At 38.2% G+C, this 16,158-nt stretch overlaps 1 protein-coding gene across 1 annotated transcript in view; it reads right to left on the bottom strand.

The window, feature by feature from the left end:
- The window catches only part of wdr43 (WD repeat domain 43), an 86,237-nt gene that overhangs the window by 63,541 nt on the left and 6,538 nt on the right, over positions 1-16,158 (bottom strand). The gene's annotated exons all lie outside the window — the stretch shown is intronic.

Here is a 16,158-nt window from a genome sequence, read left to right as displayed (position 1 = left end):
GTAGTTACTGACCACAGCAAAAATATATCTCTGTCTGAAACATTATCTTTAAAAATTTAAAAAACTTAAAAAAAAATAATTCTGAAAAATTGTACTTTTCACCTGTTCTCCCTTACACATAACCGGACACCTTACTTAAATGTAGAAAATACATACGAATAAAAACTGGATTGTATTTTATTTAATTCCTTTCTAAAGAATCTATATACTTATAAAAATAAAAGAATAAAGTATGTTTTTAAAGAAACATGTTTTATATATTATAATAAATGTAGAGTTGATTTGCAAAAACAGATAAGTTCCATTTGAAATTCTAAAATAAGCATTTTAATAAGCTCCTTATGTTCATTAATTGCACATTAATGGCAATGAAAATAACCTATTCATATAAAAACATGATAACAAACAGACACACACATTCTTTTTTTCTTACTGTAAGCTTGTTTAAAGGCAGATGCAGCCAAATTTTGTTGTGAACTTGAAAATAAATACACAGTTAACTGTCAGAAAACAGTTATGTGACACGTTATGTGATGTTGGAGGACTGAGATAGACTGCTTTACTTTAACCTAGGTTTATAAGTAGTATATAAGCAGAACAATGAGACTTTTAAGGAGAGGTTTGTGAAAGCCCTCCAAGTAGTCTGAAATTCAGGGATTTTACGCTTCTTTTCAATCAGATCGGAAGTAACGAGTAACTAACTACTTGAGTAGTTTTTTCATCTAATACTTTTTTACTTTTACTCAAGTAAATAATTAGATTGTTACTTTTACTTTTACTTGAGTACATTTTTGTATAAGTACTTGTACTTTTACTTGAGTACAGATTTTGGGTACTCTACCCACCTCTGGGGGAGAGGCCCCTCTGCCCCACCAAATTCTCAAGTTTTTGCTAGCAGTTCAATGTTACCTATTATTCATAACTGACCAGCATAAATATAAATTATAACAATTGGTAAGTCTGATAAAACACAAACAAATTTATCCAAATTAAATAAATTGCTCTACATATTAAAACATACAAATGTATCAAAATTAATAGGGGTGACCCCGAATAGTCGAAGATTCGATGCATCGATAGGAGAAGCCTGATACGACTACCAATCTCACAGTCGAATCGTCGCAGATGCGTTATGAAATGAGGATCCTTTCATTTTGGCCGTATGGGTGCACGGTGCACAAATCTGATTTCACATATAACAGCTTTCTCCCAATATATTAATATACAGCATATTATTATAATTCTGCAAATAATATGTGAAGTATCAGCTTTCAATAAATATTTTTAAAATGCGTTAATAAATCCAGCAACCCCTGTGACCGGGCTACACGTCCATAAGAGGTTCCTATGTTAAGAAACCATTGCCTCTTTGTTTCTACATTTAAAAGAAAAAGCTGGCAATTCTGGCTATACTTTCATTCTTTTAATAATTTCTTTAGTTTATTTTATTTTATTTATAAATCACTCTGGGTTATCTGATGTATCTGTTTGGCTTGTGTTTTGTTTTCGTGCACTTGAGGCATTTTGCACATTTGTTCTGCACTTTGTTACTTCTGACCATATTTTATTAAAAAAAAATATTTATTACAAATGTAAATTCTGATCTAATTTAAGTCTGTACATTTTGGATTGCTTTTCGTTGTATAGATTTTGCACTATTGCGTGCTGGCCATGCTTGCGCATGCAATTTAGCCGAACGTGCTCTTCGTCTCATATTTAGAAGTTCATCAAACTAAACATTAAAAAACTGATGTTTTCGATGGGTATACGTTTTTAAAATGTATTTAAAACATAGTGGTTATCTTGTCAAAAGTTAAACTACAAAACAGGTAAGCCGTTTATTTAAATTTCGGTGATGAAACGGAAAATATCTGCACCAAACCTATATTTATGCCTGACACGACTGTCTTTCTTGTGATTTAATATTATGGTCGGTGTTCACTTTCAAATGATAGAAAAGAGATTCCATGAAATAAATATCATCAGTTGTTTCTGTATCTAAAATGAATGGAGATGATCAAAGTGAAAGCAAGCAGGTATTTCTGTGCTAAATAATAACGCGCAGTGTCTATAAAATCATTAATTTCTGTGTTTTTATGAATTGTATATAAAGCTTAGTTTTTATCATTTGCAGTAACAATCACAAATTATTTGTCATTTCTCATTTGTCGTTTTTTTTTTTTTGTCATGACTGCTTTGACGCCCTTAATCTCCAAATTAAATAAAAACACTGAATTAGGTTTCCAAGGCAGGATCACCTTTGATATATTTTTAGGTTTATTTATCAAAATGTTTTTTGTGTGATGTTCTGTAGATCGTGGCTTTAAAATGTTATGAGGAATAATTAAACAAATGTTGCCTTACATTTTACCTTAAAAATATATTAATGCATCGTCAGTTTTGTCTTCGTTCATCACTTGAAAGACAGTTTTGGTCACTTTATCAGAAAGTTGTTTATGTGTGCTGCTTGTGAAAGAAAATAAAAGTTATTAATTTGTACCTGGTCTGACCCCCTCCCAACCCATGCACACACACATAGATGATTCCTTGACTTGACACGAACCAACCCCGCAACTCCTTCTCGCATTTTTGGGTGACTGCTCTTATCCGAGCAAACACTACAAAGTCCCGACCAGATTTGTTGATCGCAAAATAATGACAATATGATTTGACCTATTGTGTTTTCCTTACCAAACGCAGCTCATGGTTGCTTAGCTACGAAACCCGCCACAGGGGCGTGCTTTGGAAGAAAGAAACGCTTTGACCCGAGTTTAACACATGTTTTTAAACATGACATGCGAACGGCCACCGAACGCTGTAATGTATATCGAAATATCGGAAATGTGTTCGGAAACCATATAACCGTTATTGAAAATATATATACTGCGAGATATATTGATATGGAATTACTGTCCAGCCGTATGTGGAAGCACCTAAACTTTAAAAAAGAAAAAAGTTTTTTAAAAATTAAGCTCCATTTTTTTTTACATTTTTGACTAAAAAAAGAAAAAGTATTGCAATGTATTGCAGCATGCATCGTATTGTATCGTACCGTGATACATTGTATGATGCCGATGTATTGTATTGTGAGGCTCTTGCCAATACCCAGCCCTAATGAAAATCTGACTTTTTCCAAGTTTAAGTGCTTTAATTGTCTGTGTGTCTGTATTCCCTCAAACACATACAGTACAATCTTATAACTTATCTTTTACCTTTAGAAAGACAATTAACTCTTTCCCCGCCATTGACGAGATATCTCGTCAATTAAGAGAAAACGCTTCCCCGCCAATGACGAGATTTTCCGTCTTTCCGCAATACCGCTTTTATCCACCAGGTGGCGCACTTCCGCAACTTATACAACCCGGAAGTATTGCCCTCTGACAAGCTGCTGCATGTCCGTGTCTGTTTTAAAGATCGCTCTGAATGGGAACTCTATGAAAAGTCCGTCACAAAAATGGAATTATCTCTGCTTTTTGCTCAAAATGTGGTGTTTTTGCAGAAACCTACCCATATTCAAAAGCTGATTACAAAAGAACTACTCAAGGTAGGATGAAACGTTTTTTTTTGTTTGAAAGCAGAGGGTCTGTTCTTTCATTTGGTATATTGTATGTTTATATATCTGAAGAAGAACATTTTCTGGAAGGCATTAAACTTTGGTGAAAATCATGAAAAACGCTGGCGCTGGCTGGCAACTTTTTTTAAAAATGTTGTCGGTGAAAGAGTTAAAATCCTATGAGGATTATCTTGGTGCGAAAGAGAGAGAGCGAGACGGCGAAACGACCGTATTCACTTTCATCAATACAAACATTAAATATGTTGTTTAATAGACCTTTTGCGTGTTTGCAAACAGATGACATTTTTTGTGGGCGGAGCCCAACTGGTGGCAGAAAGTGACAGCTCTGCAATAGGGGTGTGAAGTGTTTTAAGGGCGATTTATAGTCGTGCGTAGGTTCTACGCCGTAGCTACGGCGTATGCTATCCGTTAGGGTTGTGCCGATAGACGATAGTATCGTGTATCGACGATCTTCAGACATATCGCCAATGGCAGGCTTTCATGGCGATAGTCATGACGATAGTTATTATTATGATCATCATAGTTTTATATTAACACCCACATTGCATGCTTTTCCTCACATGAGGGTTTGTGGGCTTCACTTTACGTGGAGAGCTTGTAAAGAGAGAATTCCTTCTTGCACGTACCTGCACTTAATGCGCGCATCTTGGTCTCCTTCTACCACTAAATCCAGTGCGCCGCGTCATGAGCAGCTGCGCTTCTCCCTCTCACGTGCACGCGCTCTCGCGTCTGTCCGAAGTCTAAACATAAACTAAAGTAGTAATCCTTATGTATTTGTTCAGTTTAATGCGTTTCATGCGAGCTGAGACAAACTTTACTTTTTGTTTAAAATATGACCCGCTGCATATTAGCGCCTCTCTCTTACTCTCGCGTACGTGCAGAAAGCTGCGGTCTGTCCAAAGTCAGATCACTAGGTATTAATCCTGTTTATGATATGCATTTCAATGAGTTGTAGCAACACGTCCCTCGTGTTTAATATATGATTGTGTTTAAAATATGATCGCGTTCCGCTGGACCGATGCGTTTAAAAAGGCACCTTATGAGAGCACCACTGCTTGACACGTGTAGTCTTCTGCAACAGCACTAAACCAATGCATTGAATTGTTTGTATGTGCGCACGTGTGTGTGCAGATGCATGTTTTTACAGTTATTAAGTAATCATGGTTAGGGTTTTAATGACGCGCTCGCATTAATGGCATCAGTTTTAAGAAGGTTGCGGTCATGAAGGTGTTGCTCTTGTTCTTTTTTTTGTCCACCAATCAAGGGACTTGTTATCATAAGTAAAAAATTAACAAATAAAAAAATTTGTAAACTACTGCCCCGGCCCCGATACTATCGTGTATCGCCGATCTCACAGGCTGACGATAGGACGATCTGAAAATAGGGCATATCGCCCAACACTACTATCCGTAGCCTGTGCGTAGCTCTGCGTAGCCTGATGCGTACCTCACAAAAAAATTAACAACGCGTCAGATCTACGCGGACCGCAAGCGCTGTGATTGGTCCACCAGAACCCCTCCCGTCAGGTAAAAAAACAGCGTCATAGGTATTTCCGTTTGTGAGGTGAAAACAAAGATGAGCCAAGTTGAGTGATTTAACTCAAAGTGCATCAAAAGTCGCTGTTTATTTACTTCCATCATTGCTGGTCTTTTCAAATCATACACAACAAGTTCTTCTTCGTTTGTGGGTTACCTTGCCAAGCTTCTTCTTCTCTGACGGTCACGCTGCTACTGTGGTTACACGCGTGGCTACTGCCTACCAGCGGTCGCGTGTGTGTTTGCACGTCGACGCGGACGACGACGCAAAAGTATAAATGAAAACCGACGCGGAACCTACGCCGTCGCTGCTACGCCGTAGGACCTACGCACGACTATTTACTATTTACGCACGACGAGCCCTTTAGCGTTAAACTGTGATTTTTATGTATCCAGTGTTCTGTAGAAGTCTGTTTCCCCTATATTTCTCTTAAGTGTAAGTTTCTTATAACTTCTTCACCAAGTTACGTTTGTTTTTTAAATAAATTAAAAGTTTAAATGGCTTGGCTACTGATATGTGTGCATGTATGTAATGTACATGTATTGTTCTTTATTGGTAAATCAATTATTTTTACAGTATGAATCGCTGAAGTACTTATAAGAGCAATACTATCATGTATTCTGATATAATATCATTTATTAAATATTTCATCATTTCCTGTTTTCAATTTCTTCCCTATATTTTTAGCCTATGCGTTTGTTCTAAAACTATTATACATACAAATTAATTTGTATTGGCCTGTTTATATATTATTAACACTTTAGAGTGTGTGTGTGTGTGTGTGTGTGTGTGTGATGTTTATGTATTTATTAGTAAACAACATAATTTAGATCAAACAGGAAGAAGACATAGGCTAATACAGAAGTTAGAAAATACTAGTAGAAAATGAAAACAATATGAAAACTTGAATAAATGTATTATAAACGTAACGTGATAAAAATGCTATAAGAGACACATAGAGGGAACAGACTTCGACAGAACACCGGATATCTTCTCTAATTATTTTCTACTCAAATTATTAAAAGATTTTCAGATGATTTCATCACTCCAGTCTGTCCGGTTGAGGGCTTATTGCAACCATAAACACCTACATTTATCTTCAAATGGTGTCTTCGACGACGGTGTACAATAAAAATAAAGGTAATCTATTTTGACATTCCTATTCTGACACTCAACAGCACAACAAGACATTTTCTAGTGAGTTATATTGTTCGTTTCACTCGTGTCTCATTCATTTACACTGTTTTTCTGCCACCACATTGCGCACGTGACGTAACTGTGACGTCGACTCGCAAAAGGTCTATACGTTTCTCTGAAGTTTAAAATGAATATGAGGATTAATGCACTGCACGAGACAGACTGACAGAACAACGCAAATGTATTCACTTTAAAGGCGCTCTAAGCGAATTGAAGCGTTTTAGACCATAAAACATTTTTTGTTACATACCGGAAAAATCTCCTCACTATCTGCTTGCTGCCTGTCCGCTGATCAAACTGTAAAAAAACGCCATCTCTGTAGACAGCCCAGGCTTCACAAACGGCAATATCAACATAGTGGCCAAACCTAGCCAAACCTAGCATCACAAAACAAAACAAAGTATTCCAGCCAATAAACGACAAAAAGGATTTGGGGGTGGGGGTTGGGCGCGTTCATGAAAGCACGAAAGGGACGGGGAGGGGGAGGAGTTAGCTACGCTCCGTCTGTTTGAAAACAGTTTCAAACGTCAACAATAACTAACGTCTCGCAGATTCGCTTAGAGAGCCTTTAATCATACACAATATAAGCATAAACCTGTTGTTTAATGGTTTCTCTGCATAAGACAGAGTGAGAGAACAACGTGTATTTGTTATCATACACAATAAGCATATATACAGTACTGTGCAAAAGTCTTCGGCCATCACCACAAGACTTGTTTTAGAAATGTTAATGTCCGTACTAGGGGTGTAACGATTAATCGATTCGTATCGATGCATTGATTACACAAGCGCCGATTCGATGCATCGATGCGTACGTAAGAGGATCGATTAATGTGTTTATTTTGCCGCCTGTCTGCTCGTCTGTGTATTTTTAACATTCGCTCGACATATGCGTACAACCTACTATTAAGCTGCGTGTGACGCTTACTAACCTCATCGTTATCTTCTACATCACACCACTTCAGACGCGTTATTGCGTTTCAGTCTGTTGTTCACACACATTAAGTCTTTTAAAAGCGATGGAACCGTCAGGGCGAGCTGACAATGAAAGTGAAATATTACACACTCCAGTCGGCGTCAAGTCATTCGTGTGGAAATATTTTGGCTTCAGAAAAACAGATGGAGCACTGGTAAGAGATGTTGCCATTTGCAAAGAGAAATGCTGTCAGTGTGAGTTAAGGAATGTGGCAATACGTCGAATCTATCCGCACACCTAAAAAGCCGCCATGGTATTGATGGTGAGTGTAAAGAAAACACAGGCATCCATTTGCAGTACATTCAGCACAACTGCTATAGTGTAACATACACATTTTGTAAATAGAATACTGTTTCTGTATCCTCAATAAAAGGCAAATGATGTGTTATTTTTGTTGATTTATTAACGCGCAAAATGAACACGTTAACACAAAATCATTTTAACGCCACAAATTTTATTAACACTTGATTAACGCAATTTCTGTTTGACCCTTGGTCAAGCCCACAGCTGGATGAATTGAGACACAGCTAGTGACTCTCGCTGTCTAGATGAGTCAGAGGTTTTCATAAAAATAAGAACATTAAGCTCTCGTCTAGCGAATCCAATGCTCTAAATGTTTATTAAACATCTAAAATGATCTTAATCTGTTCGTTTCCTGAGAGGTGTACCGTCCCAAATTCATAATCTAAAGCAAATAAGCGTCTTCATTCACTTTTGGTTTTGTTTTTAAAGCATGCAGAAATGACAGAAAATAGACTGCTTGATGTTAAAATAATTATTAAGAGAGATAAAGTTCTGGACCTGATTGATGTTAAGAGTTATTAAGAGTGACAAGACTCAAAAGCGATCTTTCTGACGCGCATCCACACAAACGCGCGAGTTCGTGACCCTGATATAGACATCTAAAATTACAGTTTTAAAAATATCTGTTTTGACAAGAATTCACGCAGATATGACCTATAATCTGTTATATCTGAAGTGAATGTTTGGTTAACTGTTGAGGAAAAGTATCTGTTGTGTAACATTAGGCTATATTTAACCCTTGCATTAGCCTACAGTATCTTAAAGCGGTCTGTCTCAATGTCAAAATTAAACAATACAAAAAACATAAATTTAATACAGTGATATTGTTTTTGCTTTGCGTAAACAGGTGTAGTTCTGTCATGTTTTGTCAGATTCCAACAAATCATGCATTGTTTTGAAGTTTTTTAATGTTAAAATATAAATAACTAATTTTAGAGAATTTGCTCATCCCAACTCAATTTGCTAGCACACTTCACAAATGATGCAGCAGCGGTCACAGAAATGGAAAAGAACAAGGTCTTCTAAAGGGAAAATCATATATAAAACTATGACTGATGGTTCTGTTGAAAATATAAACAGGCTGTTGTAAACATATTTGTCCAAATCCATGTTGATTAGAACATTAAAAACTTGAAGTGTTAAATTGAGGTAAACTCATGAAACCATGCAATTAATGTAGATTAAATATTTTAATCTTTTGACAGCCCTAAAAAATATCTAGTATTAAATCGGATCGGATCACGGGGAATTATGAAGTATCGAAAATAATCGAATCGTTGGCTTAAGAAATCGGAATCGGATTGAATCGTCATGAAGGCTCCGATGTACACCCCTAGTCCGTACATATTTATCTTTCAATATATTTTATTAAGATACAAAACAGAAAATACAAGTAATATGTACAAAAACGTATTACATTTTCAGGACAAAATGTCTTCTTTAGGCATTTACCTCTCTTGGGACTAAACACATCTTGAGAGTTTTGGAGCAGACTGACGTAAAAATACTAATTTCTTTAAATTTAGAAATTAGGATTAAAGGAACAGTATGTAAGAAATTTATATCAATTAATCATAAAATGCCCCTGATATGTCACTAGACATTAAGAAATAATTTTCATTTCAAATACTTATATCATCACAACAGTAGTCTGTCCAGGATATTGTCATTTAAAAAGTGGAGTTGCAGTCCTCAACTGATGTTTATGTTGTCATTTTGTGTATTGGCCACCATGTGTGTGATTGCAGTACCAGTTTTAGCCACAAGTTTTGTGATTGCAATACCAGTTTTGGCCACAATCCTACATACTGTTCCTTTAAAATTTATTTAGGGATCCACCGATCCAATATTTTGGAATAGTGTCGAGGCCAATCTGGGCTTTTTTGACTTGATCGGATATTGGACTAACATGACCGATCCAATTTCGATACTGTGCGTTACCTGTGGTTTTTACTGACAACCTATTCAAAGGACTAACGGTATCCATGGTTAACAGATTAACCGTTAAAAATTGTGTAACCGAGTGAAACATTTTGCTCGGTTAAGAGGCATCAATGGCGTGCATTGAATTGAGTTGTAATACATTTTTGCACCACCAGAGACTGCCAAAGCGCTCCCAGACATTTGTAATGTCTACGAGTAGTAGCAGTTTTCTAATATGAAGCGGGCAAAGAAAAGCACAGCATGGGAGCACTTTAAAATCGAGAATGACAGGGCAAAATGCAAGTATTGCAATGCAGTGCTTATATGACAGAATTTTCCCACCGGTTAATGCATGCAGACGTGCGCATTTTACTTTCACTTTTGAATTACGCAATTGTTTAAATGCAGCGCTTGCGTAAGCTGCATTAAATCGCGTATGAATTTGCATGCTTATGAATAAACAGTTGGTTTAATTAAGTGCTTGAGTCAATGTGCGCAGGTAATTCTCGCAGAACTCGTCCAAGCAGTGCAACCGGCTACTCCTCCATAAAGCGCTGCTTGAATGATGGGTTTATTATTTTTCTTGATAAAAAATACAAAAAAACTATCTCGCTTATATTAAACATCATATATGTGCATTATAACAAAAACTAGTAAGCACGCGGCTTCTGCTATCGTCTGGTCATTCAGCTCGCCTCGCAAACTCTGACAGAAATAAATGAAATCTGACACCTGCTGCTCTGTGACGTGACGCGCGTTCAGCTCCGCTGTGAATTCATGCAGCAGACACATTCAGTTATAAGTGTTTGCTCTCTCTAATGAAGCTAAATGATTTAATAACAACAAAATATCAACACGACGGTGAAAGATGGTGTCGGGGTGGGCAAGTGATCTAACCGGTGAGAGGCTGGCGGCAATCACCGTTTCACCGACTATCGCGACAAACCCAGCCAACACCCGGGCATCATAGAGAGGCGGCCGCGGAGCCTGCGAGTACCTTCGCCCAGCCTACCATCCCCGCGAACGCAAAAGTCAGTGACATACTTAAGCTGCTCTATCCTTACCACAGCGTTTTATTTCTATAAATTAATTTCGTTTTAAATGTGGTCCAACCAGTTATTAAAGGTGTTAAAAATTAATAACTACCCCTTTCTTGTGTGTCTGTATCTCTGGGTTGCCTTGCGCATAATATGGTTAACCGAGTATTAACCGCTAAGGGTGTCGGTTAACGGTTAATTAAAAACTTGAAAACGTGCAGCCCTACAAAGAACAAAGTATTATAAAAGCACCATAAGCGTTTTTAGGCACTATATTCAAAGTCTTCTTAATATACTCGATAGTTTCGTGTTAAGAAACAAACGTACACTTTTACATACATATTTAAAGGCGTGGTTCAATGGTATTTCAAGCATTCTGACTTAACACAGTTATAAAGTTGTTTCCTCATGCTAAACGTAGCCAAAGTGTCAAAAAAGCATTTGGGCGTGTTACAGAGTATTTCTGTGCCGAATGCACTTCGCCAGGGTTCGTACAAGTTTCGGAAAGTTTTTTTTTTATTAGAGGTCCGGCTGACATTTCAGGGGTCTCTATACGTATCATTTCTGTATATGGGCCCTTCCCCTGGAAAACCCCGCCCACCCGTCAATCAGCGGGAGACGCTAGAACTTTCAAAACTCAACAATGGCACGAAAGAAGAAGTGTGTTTTGGATGTAAGGAGAAGAAAGCCAGTCTTATGGAAACAATGGATATAGTTTATTATCCGTGGTAGCAGCAGAGTTTTGCTTGTGTGTTCGATGCACTGGATTTCCCCAACCGGGTCATGAGTTGCATGTGGTAAGTAGAAGGATGAAACGCGTCATTCACACACGCACACACAACAACTGAAGGCTATTTTAAAGATCTGATTGTATAAAGTCTCGATAAGCTGATGGATGAATGGATGCAATTCACTATTTGCAAAGCACACGATGCATCTATTTTCCTTGTGTTTTAACTAGGGCAGTAACGATTAATTGTGCAAATGTGCGTTTTCTCAATTAATGAATTTTAATGAATTACGGTGAAATTTCTGCACATCCCAAAGCCAGGGGGCGCTCTCATGCAGAAACTTCCTTTGTGCCACAGAAGCAGCAGTATAACAAACGCTATTCCAGAAAATGTCTATAGGAATATTTATATCGCTGTTCTTCAAAATGTCTCAGGTATTTTCATGATAAAGAATGTTTTGAATGATTTTGTTTAACGAGTTTTGCTTTTTTAAATGCACATTATAAACGACTCAGACTCAATGATTTGAGATTGATAAGGACTTCCTATTGATCACAGAGCCATAGTACACGCACAAGCTGTGCATGAAACACAGAATCGCAGCCTTGCGATTCAGAATCGATTTCAGACAGGCATTTTTAATTGGACACGCAATCAATCGTTACAGCCCAAGTTTTAACAGTTATAAACTTTCCATTGTGGTGCAAGGATTCCCATGAGAGGATGCCTCATGTGCATCAATTCTGCACCCAGGAAGCCCATAATACTGTGTTTGACCCCCTTTCGCCTTCAGAACTGCTTTAATTCTACGTGACATTGATTCAACAAGGTGCTGAAAGCATTGTTTAGAAATGTTGGGCCATATTGATAGGATAGCATCCTGCAGTTGATGGAGATTTGTGGGATACAAATCCAGGGCACAAAGCTCCCATTCCACCACATCCCAAAGATGCTCTATTGGGTTGAGATCTGGTGACTATAGGGCCATTTTAGTACAGTGAACTCATTGTCATGTTCAAGAAACCAAATTGAAATGATTCAAGCCTTGTGACATGGTGCATTATCCTACTGGAAGTAGCCATCAGAGGATGGGTACATGGTGGTCATAAAGGGATGGATAAGGTCAGAAACAATGCTCAAATAGGCCATGGCATTTAAATAGGCTTGGGAATCGAGAATCGATTGGAACCGGGACTAGCTTTGCGATTTTCCCGGAATCGTTTAAAAGTTTAAATTTCGATTCCTAGTTTCCATTCACAGTCCGCCGACCGGAAAAAGAAACCGCTGAACACCAATGAAGAAGCGTCTGTTTCGTGCATAGGCACGTCGAACATAATAAAGCACCTCGTTCATTGAGTAGAAATAAATGTGTGCCCCGTCTTTGACGTGCTGCGCCGACCGTCCTCTGCTGCCTCTTCCTCTGTCTCTGACCCCCAGCTTGGCACCGCAGTGACTGCACTGCAGGCCGTATCAAGTAAGTAAAACAATACATATACAATGAGGGCTCGCTAAGTTTCAAAATCCCTGGTAGAAAAAAGAAACGCTAAAACAATGTTAGTCTCTGAAAACAAAAGGACTTATTATTTTTTAATTACTTGAGTTTGCGCTTTTTGCTGAGCACAAGAACAAGCGCGTACTTGTGAAGAGCAGACTCGGGATGCAGAGGAGCGCGCATCTCAGACGTGAACACGAAAGGAATAATGGGTTTAATTATGCTTTCAGTTTCACTTATTGTTACGTGAGGATAGTAATGACTGACAAGACGACGCCGTACATACTACCTAACAAAATCTGAGAGAATGCAAAAACATTAAAATATTTTTCCTATGATAGCCCGATGGGCAGAGCGAAGATGCATTTTGGTAACCCGACAGGAATTCGCAATAGCCCCGGGACGTCGGGCTAGCAATTTTGCGAGCCCTGAAAAGAATGCCTTGAGCCAACATTGAGCTAACAAATTAGCCCATGTATTTTTTCATAGACAATTTACGAGCTAAGAGTGCGACTGTTAGTTAGCCCATCAATGGGAGCACGGTAACATGTTCAAGTACCTGCAGCAGCATCATACACTCATGTGTAAATGTGTTTTCATGAGGTTTTCATAAATAAAGCTCTCTTGAGGAAAGTGTACACCTGTAAAAATATATTCATAATTTATAATATTTATATTCAAGTTCATAGATTTGATATTTATATTGTAGTTGAAAACAGCCATGTGAGAAATGAATAGTAAAGTTCATAAAAAGTCAAAATTTTATAAAATTTAAATTGGAGAAGGTCATAGTATTTCCTTCAGAAAGACCATTGGTTAGCTAGCTCATTTAAAATATACTAAACATTTTTGACCCTGCCTGTTAAAAGAATCGGAATCGAGAAACGATAGGAACTGGAATCGAAACAAGGAATCGGAATTGGAATCGGAATCGTTCAAATTCAAACGATACCCAACCCTACATTTAAACGATGTCCAATTGGCACTAAGAGGTGTGCCAAGAAAACATCCCCCACACCATTTTAAGACTGTCCTATCATCAGCCTGCAAGATTGCTGATACACGATAGTATCGAGGGGCGGGGCAGAAGTTTACTCATTTATTTATTCATTCATTTTTACTTATTTATGACAAGTCAATTGATTTGTGGGCAAAAAAGAAGCAAGGGCAACACTGTTATGACCGCAAACTTCTTAAAACTGATGCCATTAATCCTTCCGCATCATTAAGCAGAGGCGCTCTAAAATTTCCTGCTTGCCAGGAAGTGGGAACACCACACTTGCTGGTTTTAACCCTCTGCACGCCTAACAACCTCTCTAGTGCAAGAAAATGTCAGAGCCACGCCACGCGAATTACAAGTTCAGGTGCAAGGAGTCCATGCCATGCACATTCAGGTCCGAGCAAGAGTCCAAGATGCACGCATTGAGTCCACGTGCGTGCAAGAAAAAAATCTGAATAGAAGCCCACAAACCCTCTTATGCGAGGAAAACCATGCAGTGCACATTAATGTGAAACTATGATGATAATAATAACTACTGCCAACTATCGTCATGAAAGCCTGCTATTAGCGATTTGTCTGACAATCGTCGATACACAATACTTAGGGCCCTATAATTTCCGCGATCACGGAATCGGCTAATTAACACGGAATCTAGTATTAACGCGGAATTTTGCGGAATTTTACATATTTTGAATAAAATTATGTTTTTGTGTGGGAGACGAACGTATGTCTGGGGGAATTGCAGACCGGGGGAAGTAAATCTGGGCGACACGCCCCCTCCCGTCGTTTCAGACCTCCTCCAAAACACTGAAACCATGGCGAAGCGGCTCTCCACGACTCTGCTTTCGTCAGCGAAAAAATTAAGAAATTCGACGCTAAGCACTTAGTTCCGAGCAGGTCTCACATGACTTTTATGTGACCGGAGAACTGTTATTTTGGAAGTTTTGTCAACACTCTGTTCTCGGTGAGCGCAAAGATACACGCACTCTCTCATCCACGTCTGTCTCACTGTACCACTCTCACGTGAACGCACTCACGCATCTGTCCGAAGTGCGAACACAAATCCTCATGTGTTTGTTCAGTTTTATGCATTTCAAGCGAGCTGAGGCAAACTAACTATCCCTTGCATTTAAAATATAATCATCTGCATCATGGCGCCGCTCTCTGTCTCTCTTTCGCTCGCACGTGCAAAGAGCTGCGTGCTCATGCATGCTGTCCTAAGTCAGATCACTATACTGTGTATGTTTGTAAAGTTATATGCATTTCAAGCGATTGTGTATAAAATATGGATCGCGTTCCGCTGGATTGATGTGTTTAGGGCACTTCTGGGGGCACCACTGCTTTGACACCTTGTTATAGCCTCCTGCAACAACACTAAACAAAGCATTGAATGGAGTTGTGTGTGTGTGTGTGTGTGTGTGTGTGTGTGTGTATGTGCGTGTGTAGATGCATCTTTTATAGTCGTTAAGTGATCCTGTTATCCAGTTTTTCCCCAAATCATTTACATTTTAATTATTAACATTAAAGGCACACTCTTTTTATGACTAAAATAAAAGTAAAGGGTAAAAAATATAATTGCCAAAAATTAAAACGGATAAAACGGAATTTGCAAAAATTTAAACGGAGAAAACGGAATTTGGGAAAAAATAAAACGGAATTTGGGAAAAAATAAAACGGATTTTATAGGGCCCTAAATACTATCGTCTATCAGCACAACCCTACAAAAAAAATAATAATTAGTTGATTAATCGATTATCAAAATAGTTGTTTTTGGCGGACCCTAGATGCCTGAAAAAGTGTATGCATTAAACATGTTTGAACTTAGTTTTAGTGTTTCGTTTTTTGTTTATTTTCACACCACCCAGTGACTAGTGTTGCTTTCGTCGACAAAAAGTCAACAAACCTTTTTCACTTGAAGAAAACGAGACGCAACGAAAATGCTGTTCATGTGATGATGACTATAATAAAATGTATAATGCAGTATTGTTGACAAATAAAAACGAGACAAAGTGGTTTACAAAATAAAAACTAAGCTAAAATGTCTCTATTTTCGTTGACCAAAACGAGACGACACGAAATGTTATACATTAATTTGTCTTTTTTGCCATTCCCAGCATCTCCGCGCCCCCGCCACCTGACTGCAGATGATCACATGTGTTGGCACTGCGCCGATCAATCAAAACATAGAAGTACCGCAAGAGCGATTAGAAAGCATGCGGCGGGGCAGTCTGCTCTTACGATGCTTTGATATCATACGCCTCCGTTTGCACAGTAACGCGTCACAATTGATGGACCGATATGACCGGGAAGACGCAACATTCTGTCTCCAAATGAAAAATGACAGCTTGACACAAAGACTAGACTTAAACTAAAACTAAAATAAAAAGGC

Source organism: Misgurnus anguillicaudatus, chromosome 7 (genome assembly GCF_027580225.2).
Source record: "Misgurnus anguillicaudatus chromosome 7, ASM2758022v2, whole genome shotgun sequence".
NCBI classification, from domain to species: domain Eukaryota; kingdom Metazoa; phylum Chordata; class Actinopteri; order Cypriniformes; family Cobitidae; genus Misgurnus; species Misgurnus anguillicaudatus.
This window is presented reverse-complemented; position numbering and strand designations above follow the sequence as displayed.